We start from the raw sequence: 15,906 nt of genomic DNA on the forward strand, positions 1-15,906 counted from the left end.
TGATTGAAAAATAAAATACCCTGTCCGGCTGGACAGTGGACAAATATAGTTCCCATTGTGGCCTATGTTTTATTTGTTTGTGATATTTGTGAGGTTATTTGTAGAGCGCGACGTTCGCTCCGGAGGGAGCATCTTGGCGCTAAGATCCTGAGTGGCAAATCCTGCGGTTGAAAAAGGGATTAGATGGCCGCTTTAGAGTGGTCATCGGGGAGGTTGAAAATCCAGGTTTTTAAGAGCTTTCTGAAGGGTTTTTCCAGCGTTTGTTGTCTGAGGGTTTTGGGCAGGTTGTTTCATGCTTTCGTGGCCAAAAAGCTTAAGGTTTTGCCACCCTTAGTCTTTAGGTTATATTTGGCCGGGAGGATAAGATTGTCAAGAGACTAGCGTAGGGGACGACTAGGGGTGTAGTGGGGAAAGCGGCTGGAGAGGTATTTCGGGCCGGTTTTGCTGAAGGCACGGAAGGCAGTGATCAGAATTTTAAAAAGGATTCTCTTATGGAGAGGCAGCCAGTGTAGTGAACGGAGGGCGGCGGAGATAGAGGATCTGCGCGGTAGCCTAAGTACTAGTCGTGCGGCGGAGTGAAGCACACTTTGAAGTTTTGATAGTGTGTTCTTTTTTGCCCCTGCAAGAAGGCCGTTGCAGTAATCTAGGCGGGAAATTATAAGCGCTACTGTAACGGTTTTCCTGGCATCGATAGGAAGGAAGTTGAAGAATTTTCTGAGAGATTTGATTATTCCAAAGCATTTTCCAGCTACCGTTCTAGCGTGTAGGTCAAAGGAGAGATCAGAGTCAAAGAGAACTCCGAGATTTCTGGCGGATGTAACAGTCTGGGGGGGAATAGCTGAATCGTCTGGCCACCAGAGGGCTGGGTTGAAGGAGACGTTTCTGCCAATTGGAAGGATCTCAGTTTTGTTGGAATTGCATTTTAAATGGTTGCGATCCATCCAGCGGAAGATTTCAGTTAGACAGAGTTTGAGATTGAGCTCTGCGTCGGTGGAATTGTCATCTAGTGGCACGATGAGCTGTGTGTCATCGGCGTACGAGGAGACTGGTATGCCGAAGGAATCGATCAGGGACAAGAGGGGAATGAGATAAATATTAAAAAGAAGGGGACTCAGGATGGACCCCTGCGGTACACCTGATGAGACCATCTTCTCTTTCGAGTGAAAGGGACCTAGGGCGACAGTTTGTGAACGGTCGGTAAGGAAGGACTTAATCCAGGCTAAGACAGTGTCGGTGACGCCAATGTCCCTCAATCTACTGATGAGGATGGAGTGGGATATGGTATCAAACGCCGCCGTTAAGTCAAGGAGGATGAGAATAGAATTTTTCCTCTGATCTTGTAACAGTCTGATGGTGTCTGATAGCTCTATTAGTGCAGTTTCAGTCGAGTGTTTTGGACGGAAGCCCGATTGTTTAGGGTGTAGAATGTTGTTTTCTTCCAGGTGGCGTTTTAACTCTCTGTAGACTAGTTGCTCCGTTATTTTTCCCAGGGCAGGGAGTAGTGAAATTGGGCGGAGGTTGGTCAGGTCTGTCGGGGACTTGTTGGCCTTTTTCATTAGGGGTTTAACAATTCCCTTCTTCCAACGACTGGGGACATGTCCTGTGAGGAGTGAAGAATTAACTATTTTGTTTATCGTCGGGTTCAATACCTCAATTAGTTGGTGAAGAATTTTCGGGGGACAGGGATCCGAAGGGGAACCGGATTTGCAGGCCAAGATAATTTCTTTGGTTTGCGATAACGTGGCCGGAGGGAAGCATCTAAGAATCCCGACACTCGATTCCGGGAGGGAGGGAACAAGGGAGGCATCCGGGATAGGAAAGTTGTTTAGGATGGAAGCAATTTTATCATCGAAGTAGTCAGAGATTTGGTCACAGAGGTCTTGAGAAGGAGGTATTTCCGGTAGGAGTGCTTTGGGCTGAGTGAATGATTTTACTATTTTAAACAGCGTCTTTTGTTTTTTGCTGGCATCTTTAATGGCGTTAACGTAAAAGGTTTTTTTGGCTGATTTAATTTTTGAGAGATACGTTTTCCTAATTAAAATATAGGAAAGGCGATTGACCTCATCGTAAGTCTTACGCCATTTACGTTCTGCCTTCTTACAAAGTAGATGAGCGGTAGCTAGGTCAGGAGTGAACCAAGGGGCATTAGTTTTGGTTTTTTGTTGGGAGGAATAGGGACGCTTGGGGGGGATTCTGGACTGGACCGGACTTTAAGGCCGCTATGCCAGAAGACTACTGTGTTCATAGGCAGGACCGTATTGCTGCCCATAAAGGCGGGGGGATTGCAATTATATACCGCAATTGCCTCCGTGTAAAGACCATTGACCTCAAACATACAAGCAGTGAGGCCCTGGCCTTTACGATTATTCTCACCACCAATCAATCACTCACAGGTATTCTTCTTTATCGACCTCCAGGTTCTCGCCCAAACTTCCTTTCCCAACTTCATCATTTGAGCGAGTTAGCTGCTGATCATAAATATTTCACCCTCTTAGGAGATTTTAATTTTCATCTTGATCTAGTGTCAGATAAAGACACTGATCAGCTCATTCACGATCTTTCCGCTGTAGGTCTAGAACAGCTGATTACAGAACCTACACACGAAGCAGGCCACACGCTTGACGGTATATTTACCAATAACCCTTATATCGTCAAAAACAAACTACTTCCCTTAACGTGGTCTGACCATTTTGCTATTTTATTCGATATCATAAGCGAAACTGTAGCTCCCAATACTACATTTGCAAACTCTCATGTAATCTCTAGAGACTGGAAACATCTAGACTTTAATCAACTTGCAGAGACTCTTACTGATGCCTTTGCCAGTTCGGATAAAATAACCGACCCTAACACTGCAGCCACCACTTACACTTTTATTTTAGAGGAAGCTTTCAATATTTTAGCTCCTTCTAAAATATACAAACGTAATAGGAAGACCCCCTCGGCTCCATGGTTTACCGAAAATCTTAGACTCCAGCGACAATACTGTCGCAATATGGAACGACACTGGCGTAAAAATTACAACTCAGCAGACAAAATCATCTATAAAGCTGCTCTTTTTGGTTATAAGCAGAGCATAGTACGCGAGAAAAACTTCTACTACACCACCCAAATCGACCAAGCTTCTTGCAGCACGAAGAAACTGTTTGAAGTTGTCAACCATCTTTCCGAACCGTCTAATCCCCCTACTGAAACATCTCAAAATTTCTGCAATGCACTGGCCGATTCTTTTTCTGAAAAGGTCACATCCATATTTAAGGATTTTAATTTAAAGGTCAAAACTTCTCAGATACATGAGTCCCCGACAGCTTTTACTGAATTTACCAGGACAAACCCACACGACATTTCTAAATTAATTCAGTCAATTAAATCTGGATCCCCTCTTGATCCTTGTCATCCATCCATATTCATCAACATTCCGGACATCGTTTCCTTACCGCTGACAGATATCTGTAACAGCATGTTTTCCACAGGTTTTTACCCTACCATCTGGAAAAACACCATTATCAGGCCGCTTCTAAAGAAACCCTCTCTGGACCCTTTATTACCTTCCAGTTATCGTCCTATTGCCTCCCTGCCGTTTCCAGCCAAGATCTTTGAATCGGTCATGAACAAACAACTTTCTGACTACATTCAAACTAATGATCTGCTGGACGAAACTCAGTTTGGTTTCCGTCAAGGTCACGGAACTGAGACTGCCCTAATTAAGGCGGCAGATGAAATCAGGGCTACAATGGACAAGGGTGGTCAGGCTGTCCTGATTTTGTTGGACCTGTCGGCGGCTTTCGACACGGTCGATCATGTAACTTTGATCGGCCGTGTCGAGGCCATTGGTGTTAAACATAGAGCCAGGGACCTTATTACATCCTTCTTAACCGACCGCAGACAAGCAGTTAAGCTGGGCACTTTCACCTCACCCACTTTCAGCCTTCCCTGTGGAGTCCCTCAAGGTTCCTCGCTAAGTCCGACCCTTTTCAATATCTATGTTTCGGACTTAGCGAGGGTAATAAAAGAGTATAACATCAATCTGACAACGTACGCCGATGACACCCAGTTGGTGTTATCCATACATAAGGACGGACCCACTGTGGCAGCAAACTTCAAGAATGGTATGAGGGCTATTAGCAGTTGGATGGCCTCCAACTGCTTAAAACTCAATTCGTCCAAGACGGAAGTTATGCTTTTTGGAAAGATTCAACCTTTGTGGTCTCCCTCATGGTGGCCTGAGGAATTGGGAACTCCACCACAACCTGTTAGCAAAGTCAGAAATCTGGGAGTGATATTTGACAACAAGCTCCTCTTTCATCACCATGCGAATGCGGTAGTCTCATCTTCCTTTAACATCTTAAGGAAAATAAAGAAAATACTACCGTACCTTCCCATAGCCACGGGAAAAACGCTAATATCCACACTGGTTTTTTTTGCACATTGACTATTGCAACGCACTCCTCCTCAATGCCCAAAAAAAGGTTATTTCTAAACTGCAATTAATACAAAATGCCTCTGCCAGAGTTCTTCTGGGGATTCCCAAATATAGCTCGGTTTCCAGACATCTAGACCCACTGCACTGGCTTCCAGTTAGAAGCCGTACGAAGTTTAAGACCCTCTGTATTGTCTATAAGGCAATAAAAGACATAGGACCTAAATTCTTGAGAAGTTCTTTTAAACCTTTGGCAACCCCTAGAACGTTGCGCTCTAACACAGCTCACATGCTTCAAATTCCTAGAACAAGGACAGTTAACTGGGGAGATAGGTGTTTCACCATAGCAGCAGCTAAACTGTGGAACTCCCTTCCCCTTAACATAAAGACCAGTCCATCTTTAATAGTTTTTAGAAAGCAGCTAAAGACTTGGCTGTTTTCTTATCGACACGATACATAGATCCTTTACTGTTGTCCCTTCGATTCATCACTGGTTTATTTTAGATTTAGCCTCAGCGCCGAGACACCTACGGGTAATTGTAGCGCTTTAAAAATTGCAAAAATAAATAAATAAATAAATAAATTTCCTGAGAGATCCAGTTGTGGAAGTGGTCGGCGTCGATTTCGACGTTCCCCGATAAGAGTGGGGGATTGAGCAAGCATAAGGGGTTTGAGACTAATGTTTTCTTGGACCCTTTTCCAGTTAATGGAGTTAGTAAGGTGGGGGTTGGATTTATTGCCAGGGGGCAAATTCTCTGTTTTAATGAGGAATGGGATCAACGAGTGATCGTACCAAATCTGTGGCAGAGGGGGAAGGGTGGTTAGGGAAGGGAGGTTAGAGCACACACCATCAAGGGTATGACCAAGAGAGTGCGTCGGAAGAGTGACGAGCTGCTGGATGTTGAACATATCCAGAGTTTGCGAGAAACTGATGGATTGTGCATCGGTTTTTGACTAAAGATGTAGATTGAAATCGCCGAGTAGAGTGAAGTGCGAGTATTTTAGAGAGAAATATCCCAAGGAGTCACATAATGAGTCAAGAAACTCAGTAGCATTGCCGGGTGGGCGATAGAGAAGGCCGCCTGAGAAGGAGGTGTGTTCATTCAATTTAATTGAGAAACCTAACCCTTCTGTTTTTTTCAATGGTTCTAAGTTGAAAGTATGACAGGAGAAGATGTTCTTAAGTATAATGGCGACCCCGCCGCCTCTCCCCTTAGCTCTATCTTGTCTAAAAAGCGAGTAGCCTTGGGGTAGGGCAATGGCAATATCGGGGTTGCTATCTTCCGTTAACCATGTTTCGGTTATCATTAAGCAGTCAAGATCGTCGTTAATGATGAGATCCTGGATATCTTGATTGTGCTTGCACATGGATCGTGCATTAATAAGGCCTCCTTTGAATGGAGGCTGGGAAGTCTTGGGGGGTGGTAGAGCGGCTAGAGTGAAGTCTAAGTTAGTAAAGGTCCAGCGGCAGCGCTTGCAGCTGATTGAGCCGGTTAGTGTGGCTGGGTCAAGTATGCAGGGACAGTGCTTGGAGCCCTGTAGTTGGTAGAGTTCACTTGCCTGGTAGCGGATGTAGGAGGAAGAATGTAAGGAGTCTCCTGCGCCTGTCGCGGTCTTGGCGCGGACGGGCGCAGACGGGCTTGCCTTAGGCGCGCCTTCGGCGCGCAATCGTCGCGCCCGCTGCGCTCGTCCGCTGCGCGTCCGTCCTACACACATAATTTATGCTGCTTCCGGTGCGGATCGGGGGGGGCGTGGCCTCAAAGGGGGCGTGGCCTCCGTTCTCAGCGCGCGGCGCTGGCGCCAAACAGAGATCTGGGGCGGTCTAACTGCAGCGCTAACTCGGCTGCTAAGGACAACAGGGAGTTCCAGCAATTGTAGGTATGTGAGTTAAAAAGTACAAGTTATTAGGTAGTGACACAAGAGTTTAAAAACAATTTCACAAGCACACAGCCTCGCTCCCGGCTTTCCGCCTCAGGAGCACACCACACAGTTACCTGGCGCCTTCAATCGGTGCCTTTAAATACAGTGTGCGGAGCGGGGGGCGTGGCCTCAAAGGGGGCGTGGCCTCCGTTCTCAGCGCGCGGCGCTGGCGCCAAACAGAGATCTGGGTCGGTCTAACTGCAGCGCTAACTCGGCTGCTAAGGACAACAGGGAGTTCCAGCAATTGTAGGTATGTGAGTTAAAAAGTACAAGTTATTAGGTAGTGACACAAGAGTTTAAAAAACAATTTCACAAGCACACAGCCTCGCTCCCGGCTTTCCGCCTCAGGAGCACACCACACAGTTACCTGGCGCCTTCAATCGGTGCCTTTAAATACAGTGTGCGGAGCGGGGGGGCGTGGCCTCAAAGGGGGCGTGGCCTCCGTTCTCAGCGCGCGGCGCTGGCGCCAAACAGAGATCTGGGGCGGTCTAACTGCAGCGCTAACTCGGCTGCTAAGGACAACAGGGAGTTCCAGCAATTGTAGGTATGTGAGTTAAAAAGTACAAGTTATTAGGTAGTGACACAAGAGTTTAAAAACAATTTCACAAGCACACAGCCTCGCTCCCGGCTTTCTGCCTCAGGAGCACACCACACAGTTACCTGGCGCCTTCAATCGGTGCCTTTAAATACAGTGTGCGGAGCGGGGGGCGTGGCCTCAAAGGGGGCGTGGCCTCCGTTCTCAGCGCGCGGCGCTGGCGCCAAACAGAGATCTGGGTCGGTCTAACTGCAGCGCTAACTCGGCTGCTAAGGACAACAGGGAGTTCCAGCAATTGTAGGTATGTGAGTTAAAAAGTACAAGTTATTAGGTAGTGACACAAGAGTTTAAAAAACAATTTCACAAGCACACAGCCTCGCTCCCGGCTTTCCGCCTCAGGAGCACACCACACAGTTACCTGGCGCCTTCAATCGGTGCCTTTAAATACAGTGTGCGGAGCGGGGGGGCGTGGCCTCAAAGGGGGCGTGGCCTCCGTTCTCAGCGCGCGGCGCTGGCGCCAAACAGAGATCTGGGGCGGTCTAACTGCAGCGCTAACTCGGCTGCTAAGGACAACAGGGAGTTCCAGCAATTGTAGGTATGTGAGTTAAAAAGTACAAGTTATTAGGTAGTGACACAAGAGTTTAAAAAACAATTTCACAAGCACACAGCCTCGCTCCCGGCTTTCCGCCTCAGGAGCACACCACACAGTTACCTGGCGCCATCAATCGGTGCCTTTAAATACAGTGTGCGGAGCGGGTGGGCGTGGCCTCAAAGGGGGCGTGGCCTCCGTTCTCAGCGCGCGGCGCTGGCGCCAAACAGAGATCTGGGGCGGTCTAACTGCAGCACTAACTCGGCTGCTAAGGACAACAGGGAGTTCCAGCAATTGTAGGTATGTGAGTTAAAAAGTACAAGTTATTAGGTAGTGACACAAGAGTTTAAAAACAATTTCACAAGCACACAGCCTCGCTCCCGGCTTTCCGCATCAGGAGCACACCACACAGTTACCTGGCGCCTTCAATCGGTGCCTTTAAATACAGTGTGCGGAGCGGGAGGGGCGTGGCCTCAAAGGGGGCGTGGCCTCCGTTCTCAGCGCGCGGCGCTGGCGCCAAACAGAGATCTGGGGCGGTCTAACTGCAGCGCTAACTCGGCTGCTAAGGACAACAGGGAGTTCCAGCAATTGTAGGTATGTGAGTTAAAAAGTACAAGTTATTAGGTAGTGACACAAGAGTTTAAAAAACAATTTCACAAGCACACAGCCTCGCTCCCGGCTTTCCGCCTCAGGAGCACACCACACAGTTCCCAGTATTCATCCTAGATATACTAAGGACCCTTGTTTCTCCTTAATTTATTGACACCCACGGTCCTCAGTTAACTGAATGGGTTCCCTTGTTTATTTAAAAATACTTTTCCTTTCCACGGCAGCAGCATTTTGCAGCAACTCGCGATTGAAAATAGCGAAGATTCCCGACACCATTTGACACCTATGCACCCGGCTTCCCTCGGTGAGGTAACACAAGTACTCCGGTGCTCACATGGGTGCGGGCCTTAGAACCGTCTAAGTCTAAAAGGGTTTGCTCCAAGTCCTCTCCGAAGTGTCCTTAAACTCTAAAATTCCAAACGCGACTTTCCCATACGATTGTACGGAGCTCACTGCTGTGTTCTCACACTGCACGCGTCCCCCGTGGGTCCCCTGTGTCACTACCTTGGGTGGTTCCTTGGGGTCCCCGCGATTCTACGTGCTCTAGGCACTGTGTCTAGTCAAGTCGGGGTTGTTATACCACTTTCTTAACATATGGTTTGGTCTCCCCCTGGGGCCCATTGTATATTGTGCTATTTACTTGCGTTCTAATGTTTGAATATTGTGTACCTTGCTCTCTAATCTCATAAAGGGATTAGTAGAGAGTGTTTAGTAATAAATACATATATTTTATATATACTTTGTATGGTTCTCCTTTCATTTGGTCATTCAAGAGGTTATAATCTGGTAAACCAAGCTGCTTTACACTCCTTCAAGACATAGCCTGAAGGCTGCTCTCCATAGCTACCACCAGGACAGCTTTCAATAAAGGTTGTCTTAAACATAATCATCAATAAGGGTTGTTTGGACTGGCACAAGGTGCCCGCTATAACTAGTGGACAGCATATACAAGGCCAACTTCTCAAATGGACCAGCTGCTGTCTATGTGGTGGAGGTTGGGAATCGCACTTATACTATGGCTTCAATATACACACACAACGACTTTCTTAGAAATGCACTGGACAGTGTATTTGCTTCCCCAGATGAGGATTTAGTAATAGGGGGGACATTAACATAGTGAATAACTCCCAGATTAACAAATTAGGATCGAGGGCGGGGGCAGCTGGGGCGTTCTCGGACTTCATGCAGAGCTGGTTGACGGAGGTGATGTTGAACCTGCGCAATCCCTCACTAGGGAATATACCATTTTTTCTGCAGTACACCAGTTCTATGCCTCTTTAGACTTTTTTCTTACTTCATCACACATGTCCCTGGCCATGGTAGCGGCTGAGATAAGAGTGGCTGCTTTATCGGATCACTCTCCTCTAACTCTTTCATTGATTTTACCTCGGACCCTCCCCTCATAGGGGGTGGCGGTTGAATCACAGACAATCACATACGACCCCAATGTTGTGGAGATTCAGAAATCCATTCAGAATTTCCTGGACGCAAATGACGAAGGCTTTACGCCAGTGGTGTTACTGTGGGGTACACTAAAGGCACTCCTATGGAGAGTTCATTGCTATCGCAGCTAGGCGTAAGAAAGAAAGGAAGGTCAAGCGGTAGCGGCTAGAGGACACAGAGAAAGAACTAAAGGGGATTCACCAACGCAAGGGTTCCAATCAGGCCAGGCGCCTACTTACGGTGGCCCGAAAGCAATTGAAGCCACTGGTATTTGCTCTCCTGAGCAACAGATAAAAGTACTATGAAGGGGACAACAAGACAGGTAGATAGCTAGCATACAGACTACGCGCAAAGGTGGCTCAACGCCGGGTTGTAGAAGTTGAGGGTCCGGAGAAGGGGGAAGAACTGCAGTCTGATGACCTTAAAGCGAGTGAATTTGAATGTTTCTACTCTGCACTTTACACTGCCAAGATGTTGGATGAAGCGGCGGCCGTGAACTATGTTGTGAGGGCCCCAGATTCCGCTCCCGACTAAGAATCGGTCAAAATGGACGTTGATATTAGTTCTGAGGAGGTACTCCGAGCTATTCAAAAATTTCCTATTGGCAAAGCCCCTGGAGAATAAGGCTTTACCTCTGAATTTCACGAAATGTTTGCGCTTCTCCTCGCCCCTCTTCTTGCCTGTCTCTACAGCTCGTTCAGTGATACCGGGTGCCTTACTCCATCCATGCAGATGGCTACTATTGTAGTTCTCCTGAAGCCTGGTAAGGATCAGGGAGATGTGCCTTGTATTGGCCTATCTCCTTACTAAACGTCTATTTTAATTTTTTTATCAGTGGGCTGGCCTCCTGCTTGGCGCCATATATATGCAGGGTCTCATTGACCCGGACCAGTTAGGATTCATCTGTGAAACAGGTTGTAGTGATGGTACCAAGCGACTCTGCAAGCTCCCCAACAAATCACAAAGCTCCCAGACCACTGCCTTGCTCCTGAAAAAGCCTTTAAAAGTGTGCACTGGCCCTGCTTTCAGGCGGTGCTTGCTACATTTGGGCTGGGGGGAGATTTCAATGTTGGGTCAGCTGTACCTACGTTCTCCCCGAGGCCAAGGCCTGCATAAATTAAACCTAGTCCCACCCCTTTAGGATCTCACGGGGAACTCGACAAGGGTGTCCTCTTTATTATTGCGCTCTACATGGACAACCTTGCAGAGGGTATTCCTTAGCACGCTGACATCTCTGGGATTCGCATGGGAGATAGGGAACATCAAATATTGCTTTATGCTGACGATGAGCTATTAATCCTGGTGCAGCCATTCACATCCTTGCCCTCACTTTTAAGGGAAATGGCAGAATTTTTCAAAGTGTCAGGCTTTAAAGCCAACCTGCAGAAAACGCAGGTCCTCAGCCTGATGATCTCTTGGGAATATCGAGCACGATTGATGGGCATGTTTCCCTTTGATTGGATGTCCGACGGGGTGACATATCTCGGCCGGATCTTTTCCACACCTGAGCATATGCCACAAGAAAACTATGCCACCCTTCTCGCTATGACGAGATCAGAAGTCTTGACCAGGAAAGTGTACACATTGTCTTGGTTGGGTAGACTGGCGGCGGTTAAAATGACCCTACTCACCTGGATTTTCTACATCATGCAGACGCTACCGCTACAGCCCCCTCCCTCAGTGCTGTCCAAACTACAACATCTTATAGGGGACTTCATATGGGGTGGAAGAAAACTTGCATGGCCCATAACCAGACATATTTTAAAAGGACAGGGGGTTGAGTGTTCCCCACCTCGAAGGGTATTATCAAGTGGCCTAACTCTGTACATCATAGAATAGCACAAAACGGCATCCGAAAAGCACTGGTGTTTCATCGATCGTTTGGTTGTCGGGATGCACGCTTGAAAAGTGCCTTGGCTCCCTAAGAAATACCGACCTGCTGTGGTGTGTATCTCACCTATTACAAAGGCGACAGTGGGGGTCTGGGATAGGGTACAAAAAGTAAGAAGAATCTCCAAACAGAGATCGCCCCTGACCTCTTTTATAGGCCACCCGGAATTAACTCCGGTAATGAAAGGGGGCGGCTATGTTAAGTGGCAAAAAGCTAACTGTAAGAGACTAGGGGACCTTTTTGATGAGGAGGGAGTGATGATTTCACACAGCTCCATTCTGGGTACCGTTTGCCCCTGATGCTTACTGGCAATACATTGCCCTGAGACACTGTTTCACACAGCCCCATATATGCCCCCATGTTAGCCATCCCCTGACAGATTTTGAAAAATGGTTTGTCACCTGTCACTCGGACAAACGCCTGCTTTCAGACATATACACCTTTACACCTCTCTAAGTCATGAGCGCAGCGCCGGTGAGAGTCTGAATGTGAGTGTGAATTCTCCATTAAGGAATGGCAGGACATTATACACGGAGAAAGGGCTTCTTCATGCAGCACTGCAGGCAAGGAAATGTTCCTCAAAATTGCCCATTATTGGTATTACACCCCAGTGAGGGTTGCCTGGTGGAGGATAGGCGGGGACCCACAGTGCTGAAGACAATGCGGGCACAAGGGCACCCTAACGCATTTGCTGTGGTGCTACCCAAAGATCCAGCAGTTCTGGACAGCCATCCTATCGGCCATCGACAACATATATGAGACAGAACTGCCTAGATTTCCACGCTACATTCTGCTGGGTTTACCTAACGCCCTGACTTAACCTCTTAGGTCTTGTCGCGGATGAGCTATTACTTTGGCACTGGGGGAAGCCAAGCAGATTCTTCTATTCCAATGGGGCACAAACGCAAATCCGACCCATCTGGATTGTTCGCATAAATTGTGGGACCTTGTGTGTATGGAGAAGCTGATGGTGAGTGTCACACGTACGCTGCTGCGTTTTGATAGAACATGGGCCTCAACTATCAGATTCCTACGAACGAGTTTGTCGAATTGACATGTTCAATTTATTTATGTATGCTTGGCCTCACCCAGGTGGTCCACAAAGAGGACTAATTGTTAAACCATGTCATACATGGCTCTGATGCAGGAGTAACACCCCCAAATGTGGCGACCCGTATCTTTGACTGTCGATCGCTTTCTTTCCCTTCTTCTGTTTTATAATTTGTCCCTCTCCTATTATCTTCTACATTCTTACTCATGAATCAGTTATTGTTCTCCACCAGCCTATGGATGTAGGTGGTTGCTGTTCTCTGTTTCAAAAACCAATAAAATGATTTAAACCATAAAGGGGCTGCTCTTCTGTCATCTGGAATGAGACTAATAAGGGGTGAAATGTTGCGCCACATCTGGGGATCATATAGACCCAGAATAATCAAGGCATCTTTAGCTTTATGGATATCATAGTGATGGAATAGCCATAGAGCTGGCTCTGCACCCCAAGTCTATTCACCTGCCATCAGTGTCTGCAGGAACTAAAGAAGGAGTGGCAGGATGTTTTGACCTACACTGGGCTGCTGTTTCATTGATGGAATCAGGCTTCGGTGGCCAGTCAAGCATGCTAACGCAGATTTTGTACTTCCTCCCCAGGTGGGGTTTGACTGCATGAACTGTGCCCAGCATATGCATTCGTTTGAGACACTCTGATCAGGCACAAATCAAGGATCAGCTAGGATTCTGTAGTTTTTCGAAATTTCTTTAAAATCATATAGAAAATACTGTGGCTCTATGGAAGTCATGGAGAATTCAAACGTATTTACTATTCTATCCAGCAGGGTGTGAAAGCTGGTGATTTATTTAGGAGGTAAATCAGATTTTACAGGCAATGTCACCTTCTTCAGGAAGAGTGCAGTCTTTCCACTTTTCAACATGTCCATCGTCATCTTGCCCTTCCCCAAAAGATTGCCTTTTTCCATATTCAACATGCGGTCTTACTAAGCAAGTTCTGCTCTCCCATTTTCCAGGTGTCTGTGCGACAGGATCCAGACTTGGAGATGCCACTGTGGAAATATGCGAAAGTCGGAGGGAGGTGTCTAGTTTCAGCTCTGAAGGAGGTGGGGGAGAGAGTGTTCATATCCAGGAAAGAGGAGGCAGCATTGGTTTTGTCGGAGAGGGAGGTTGAGGTGGAAGTTACTTCTGGCATTTGTCCACTATCTGTGTGGAATGTAGTCATGAATGCCACAGGAATTTGAGTCATAGTTGGGTCCCTTGGGGATGCCCTGGTTAAGTCTGGTCATAACTGCTTGGGAAATCTTCCTCCACTAAGAGCTGAAGCTAATACTCATACTCCTTTTGTATTTCTCCTCCCTTATAATGGTCCTTCCCTCAAATTCAGATAAGTAGCCTAATCCAATTGCACAGGACTGCATGTTGTGTTTGACGCTTGCTCCTAGTTGCCGACTTCAGCTTTCAATTCTGTATCCAGTATGTGCACCAGGATGTGTCTAGAAACCTTCATTGGTAAATGCAGGAAAGTTAAAGGCTGAAAAGGAATGCCTGCCATCAACTAGGTGGTCACTGCTCTTGACGGTGGATGCACTGCCACAGTTGATGGACTGGTCACCACAGGGATCAACGACTGTGCTGCTTTCCTTGGGGGTCTTGTCATCACCAGTGTCTTCTTGCTCGTCGGTGGTGGGGCACTGCAAATGAATGTTTTGTTGAAGGGGGTTGGCTGCAGTCTAGGGAAAATGAAGTAAATATTGAGAAGTAACAAATATAGGGCCAGATATAGGAAGCCTAATACCGGTCGGTAACGGTCGAAATTACTGAATTTCGGCCGTTACCGACCGGTATTAGGCTTTTCAGATGTAGGAGGCCACATTTCAGGATTCGGTAATTTACCGAATCGGTAATTTAAGAAATCGGTAAATTACCGAATTCTTAAAATACAGATTCGGTAAATTACCGAATCTGTAATGTAGGGAGCACTCAAGTGAGTGCTTCTTACATTTAAGGATTCGTTATTTACCACCAACTATTAGTTGGTGGTAAATAACGAATTCCTTTTAAAAAGCAATTTTTTGCTTTTTATTTAGTGCCATGTGGCAGACATACATGCCCTTAGGGCATGTGTGTGCCACATGTGCACCCATGCACCATTCAGGGGTGCAACAGGGTGTCAATGTGACACCCTGCCACCCTTGAAAGGGTTACCCCTATTACCGATTCGGTATTTACCGAATCGGTATTTACCGAATCGGTAATTCCCAGGAATGAATGGGAATTACTGAATCGGTATTTACCGATTCAGTAAATACCGAATCAGTAAATACTGATTCTTAATTACCGAATCTTACCGATTCGCTAATTTTTACCGAAAAATTATCTACATCCCATTTACCTATTCTTAAATACCGAATTGGTAACATTCGGTATTTAAGAATAGGTAAATTGAGATTACCTACATCTGGCCCATAATGTCTAACACAGGTTTGATTTTTCGTTGTTTCAAACGAGGTGATTGTGGTACTAAGCAAACACTGTTGTTGAGGCCTATGCTCATTCTAACACTGCTTACTGCTAGTTAAAGTTACCAGGGATTCCCAGATTGATAGTGGGTGATTGTTCAAGCATGTGAGTATATGAAATATCCAACGTTGGGGAAAGGAAGGCTGTCGAGACATATACACAAACCCAGACTGGCTAGCTAGCTGTCTTTTAAATCTAATCCTCATCCTAGTCTTCTCCACTCCTTTGTTCTTGAAAGGGCTAGAAACCAGTATAATACATGTTCAACCAAGCCTCAAAGAAGGACCCATCAATCATAGTTCATCCTCTTAAACAAAACCTCTTTGGTGAAAGCTGCCAGTTCCATGTCACTGTTCCGTATTTCTCCTTGTCACGGTTTCCTTGCTTGAAACCTTGCAGTCAGATTTTTGTTACTGGTCGAGTGACCCTAGATTCAATTATATATGGGATAAAGTAACCCTTGCCATACATTATAAGGATATTGCAAGTCACTGAGGAGTTCCATAACCATACAGAGAAACGAGGTTGTCAAAACTTGACTTTAATAACTTAATAATAGTAGAGTTCTGACATCATTTCTTTATAATCGGCGACTGGGTGCATCACAAGTCACTTATTATAAAGACATTAGAGTCTAGCATTTATACAGGGATTACAGAATCCCATGTATTATAAATCTATAATGACAAGGATTATACTTATCCAGCACTATGCAGGGATATACAGTTCGAACGCTTACAGTGGTATCTGAACTATGTGAACAGTAATACCAACCATGTGAAGTAGTGCAAGCTGTGCAGTTAGTACAGTGTGCAACTCAGTGGTTGAATTTTGGGCACTGGGATATTTCCGATTGAGTCTAGGCTACACACTCCAGAGCTGCCGCCATACCATCAAACCATCTTTGGCACATCAGGCTCGACATTTGTGCGTCTCCTATGGCCCACATTGGACTTGCACTGCAGCACAGA

At 46.5% G+C, this 15,906-nt stretch overlaps 1 protein-coding gene across 34 annotated transcripts in view; it reads right to left on the reverse strand.

Moving 5' to 3' along the window:
• NFIX (nuclear factor I X) overlaps positions 1 to 15,906 on the reverse strand; it is a 5,476,577-nt gene that overhangs the window by 406,618 nt on the left and 5,054,053 nt on the right. The gene's annotated exons all lie outside the window — the stretch shown is intronic.

This window comes from Lissotriton helveticus, chromosome 1_1 (assembly GCF_964261635.1).
Source record: "Lissotriton helveticus chromosome 1_1, aLisHel1.1, whole genome shotgun sequence".
Classification (NCBI taxonomy): domain Eukaryota; kingdom Metazoa; phylum Chordata; class Amphibia; order Caudata; family Salamandridae; genus Lissotriton; species Lissotriton helveticus.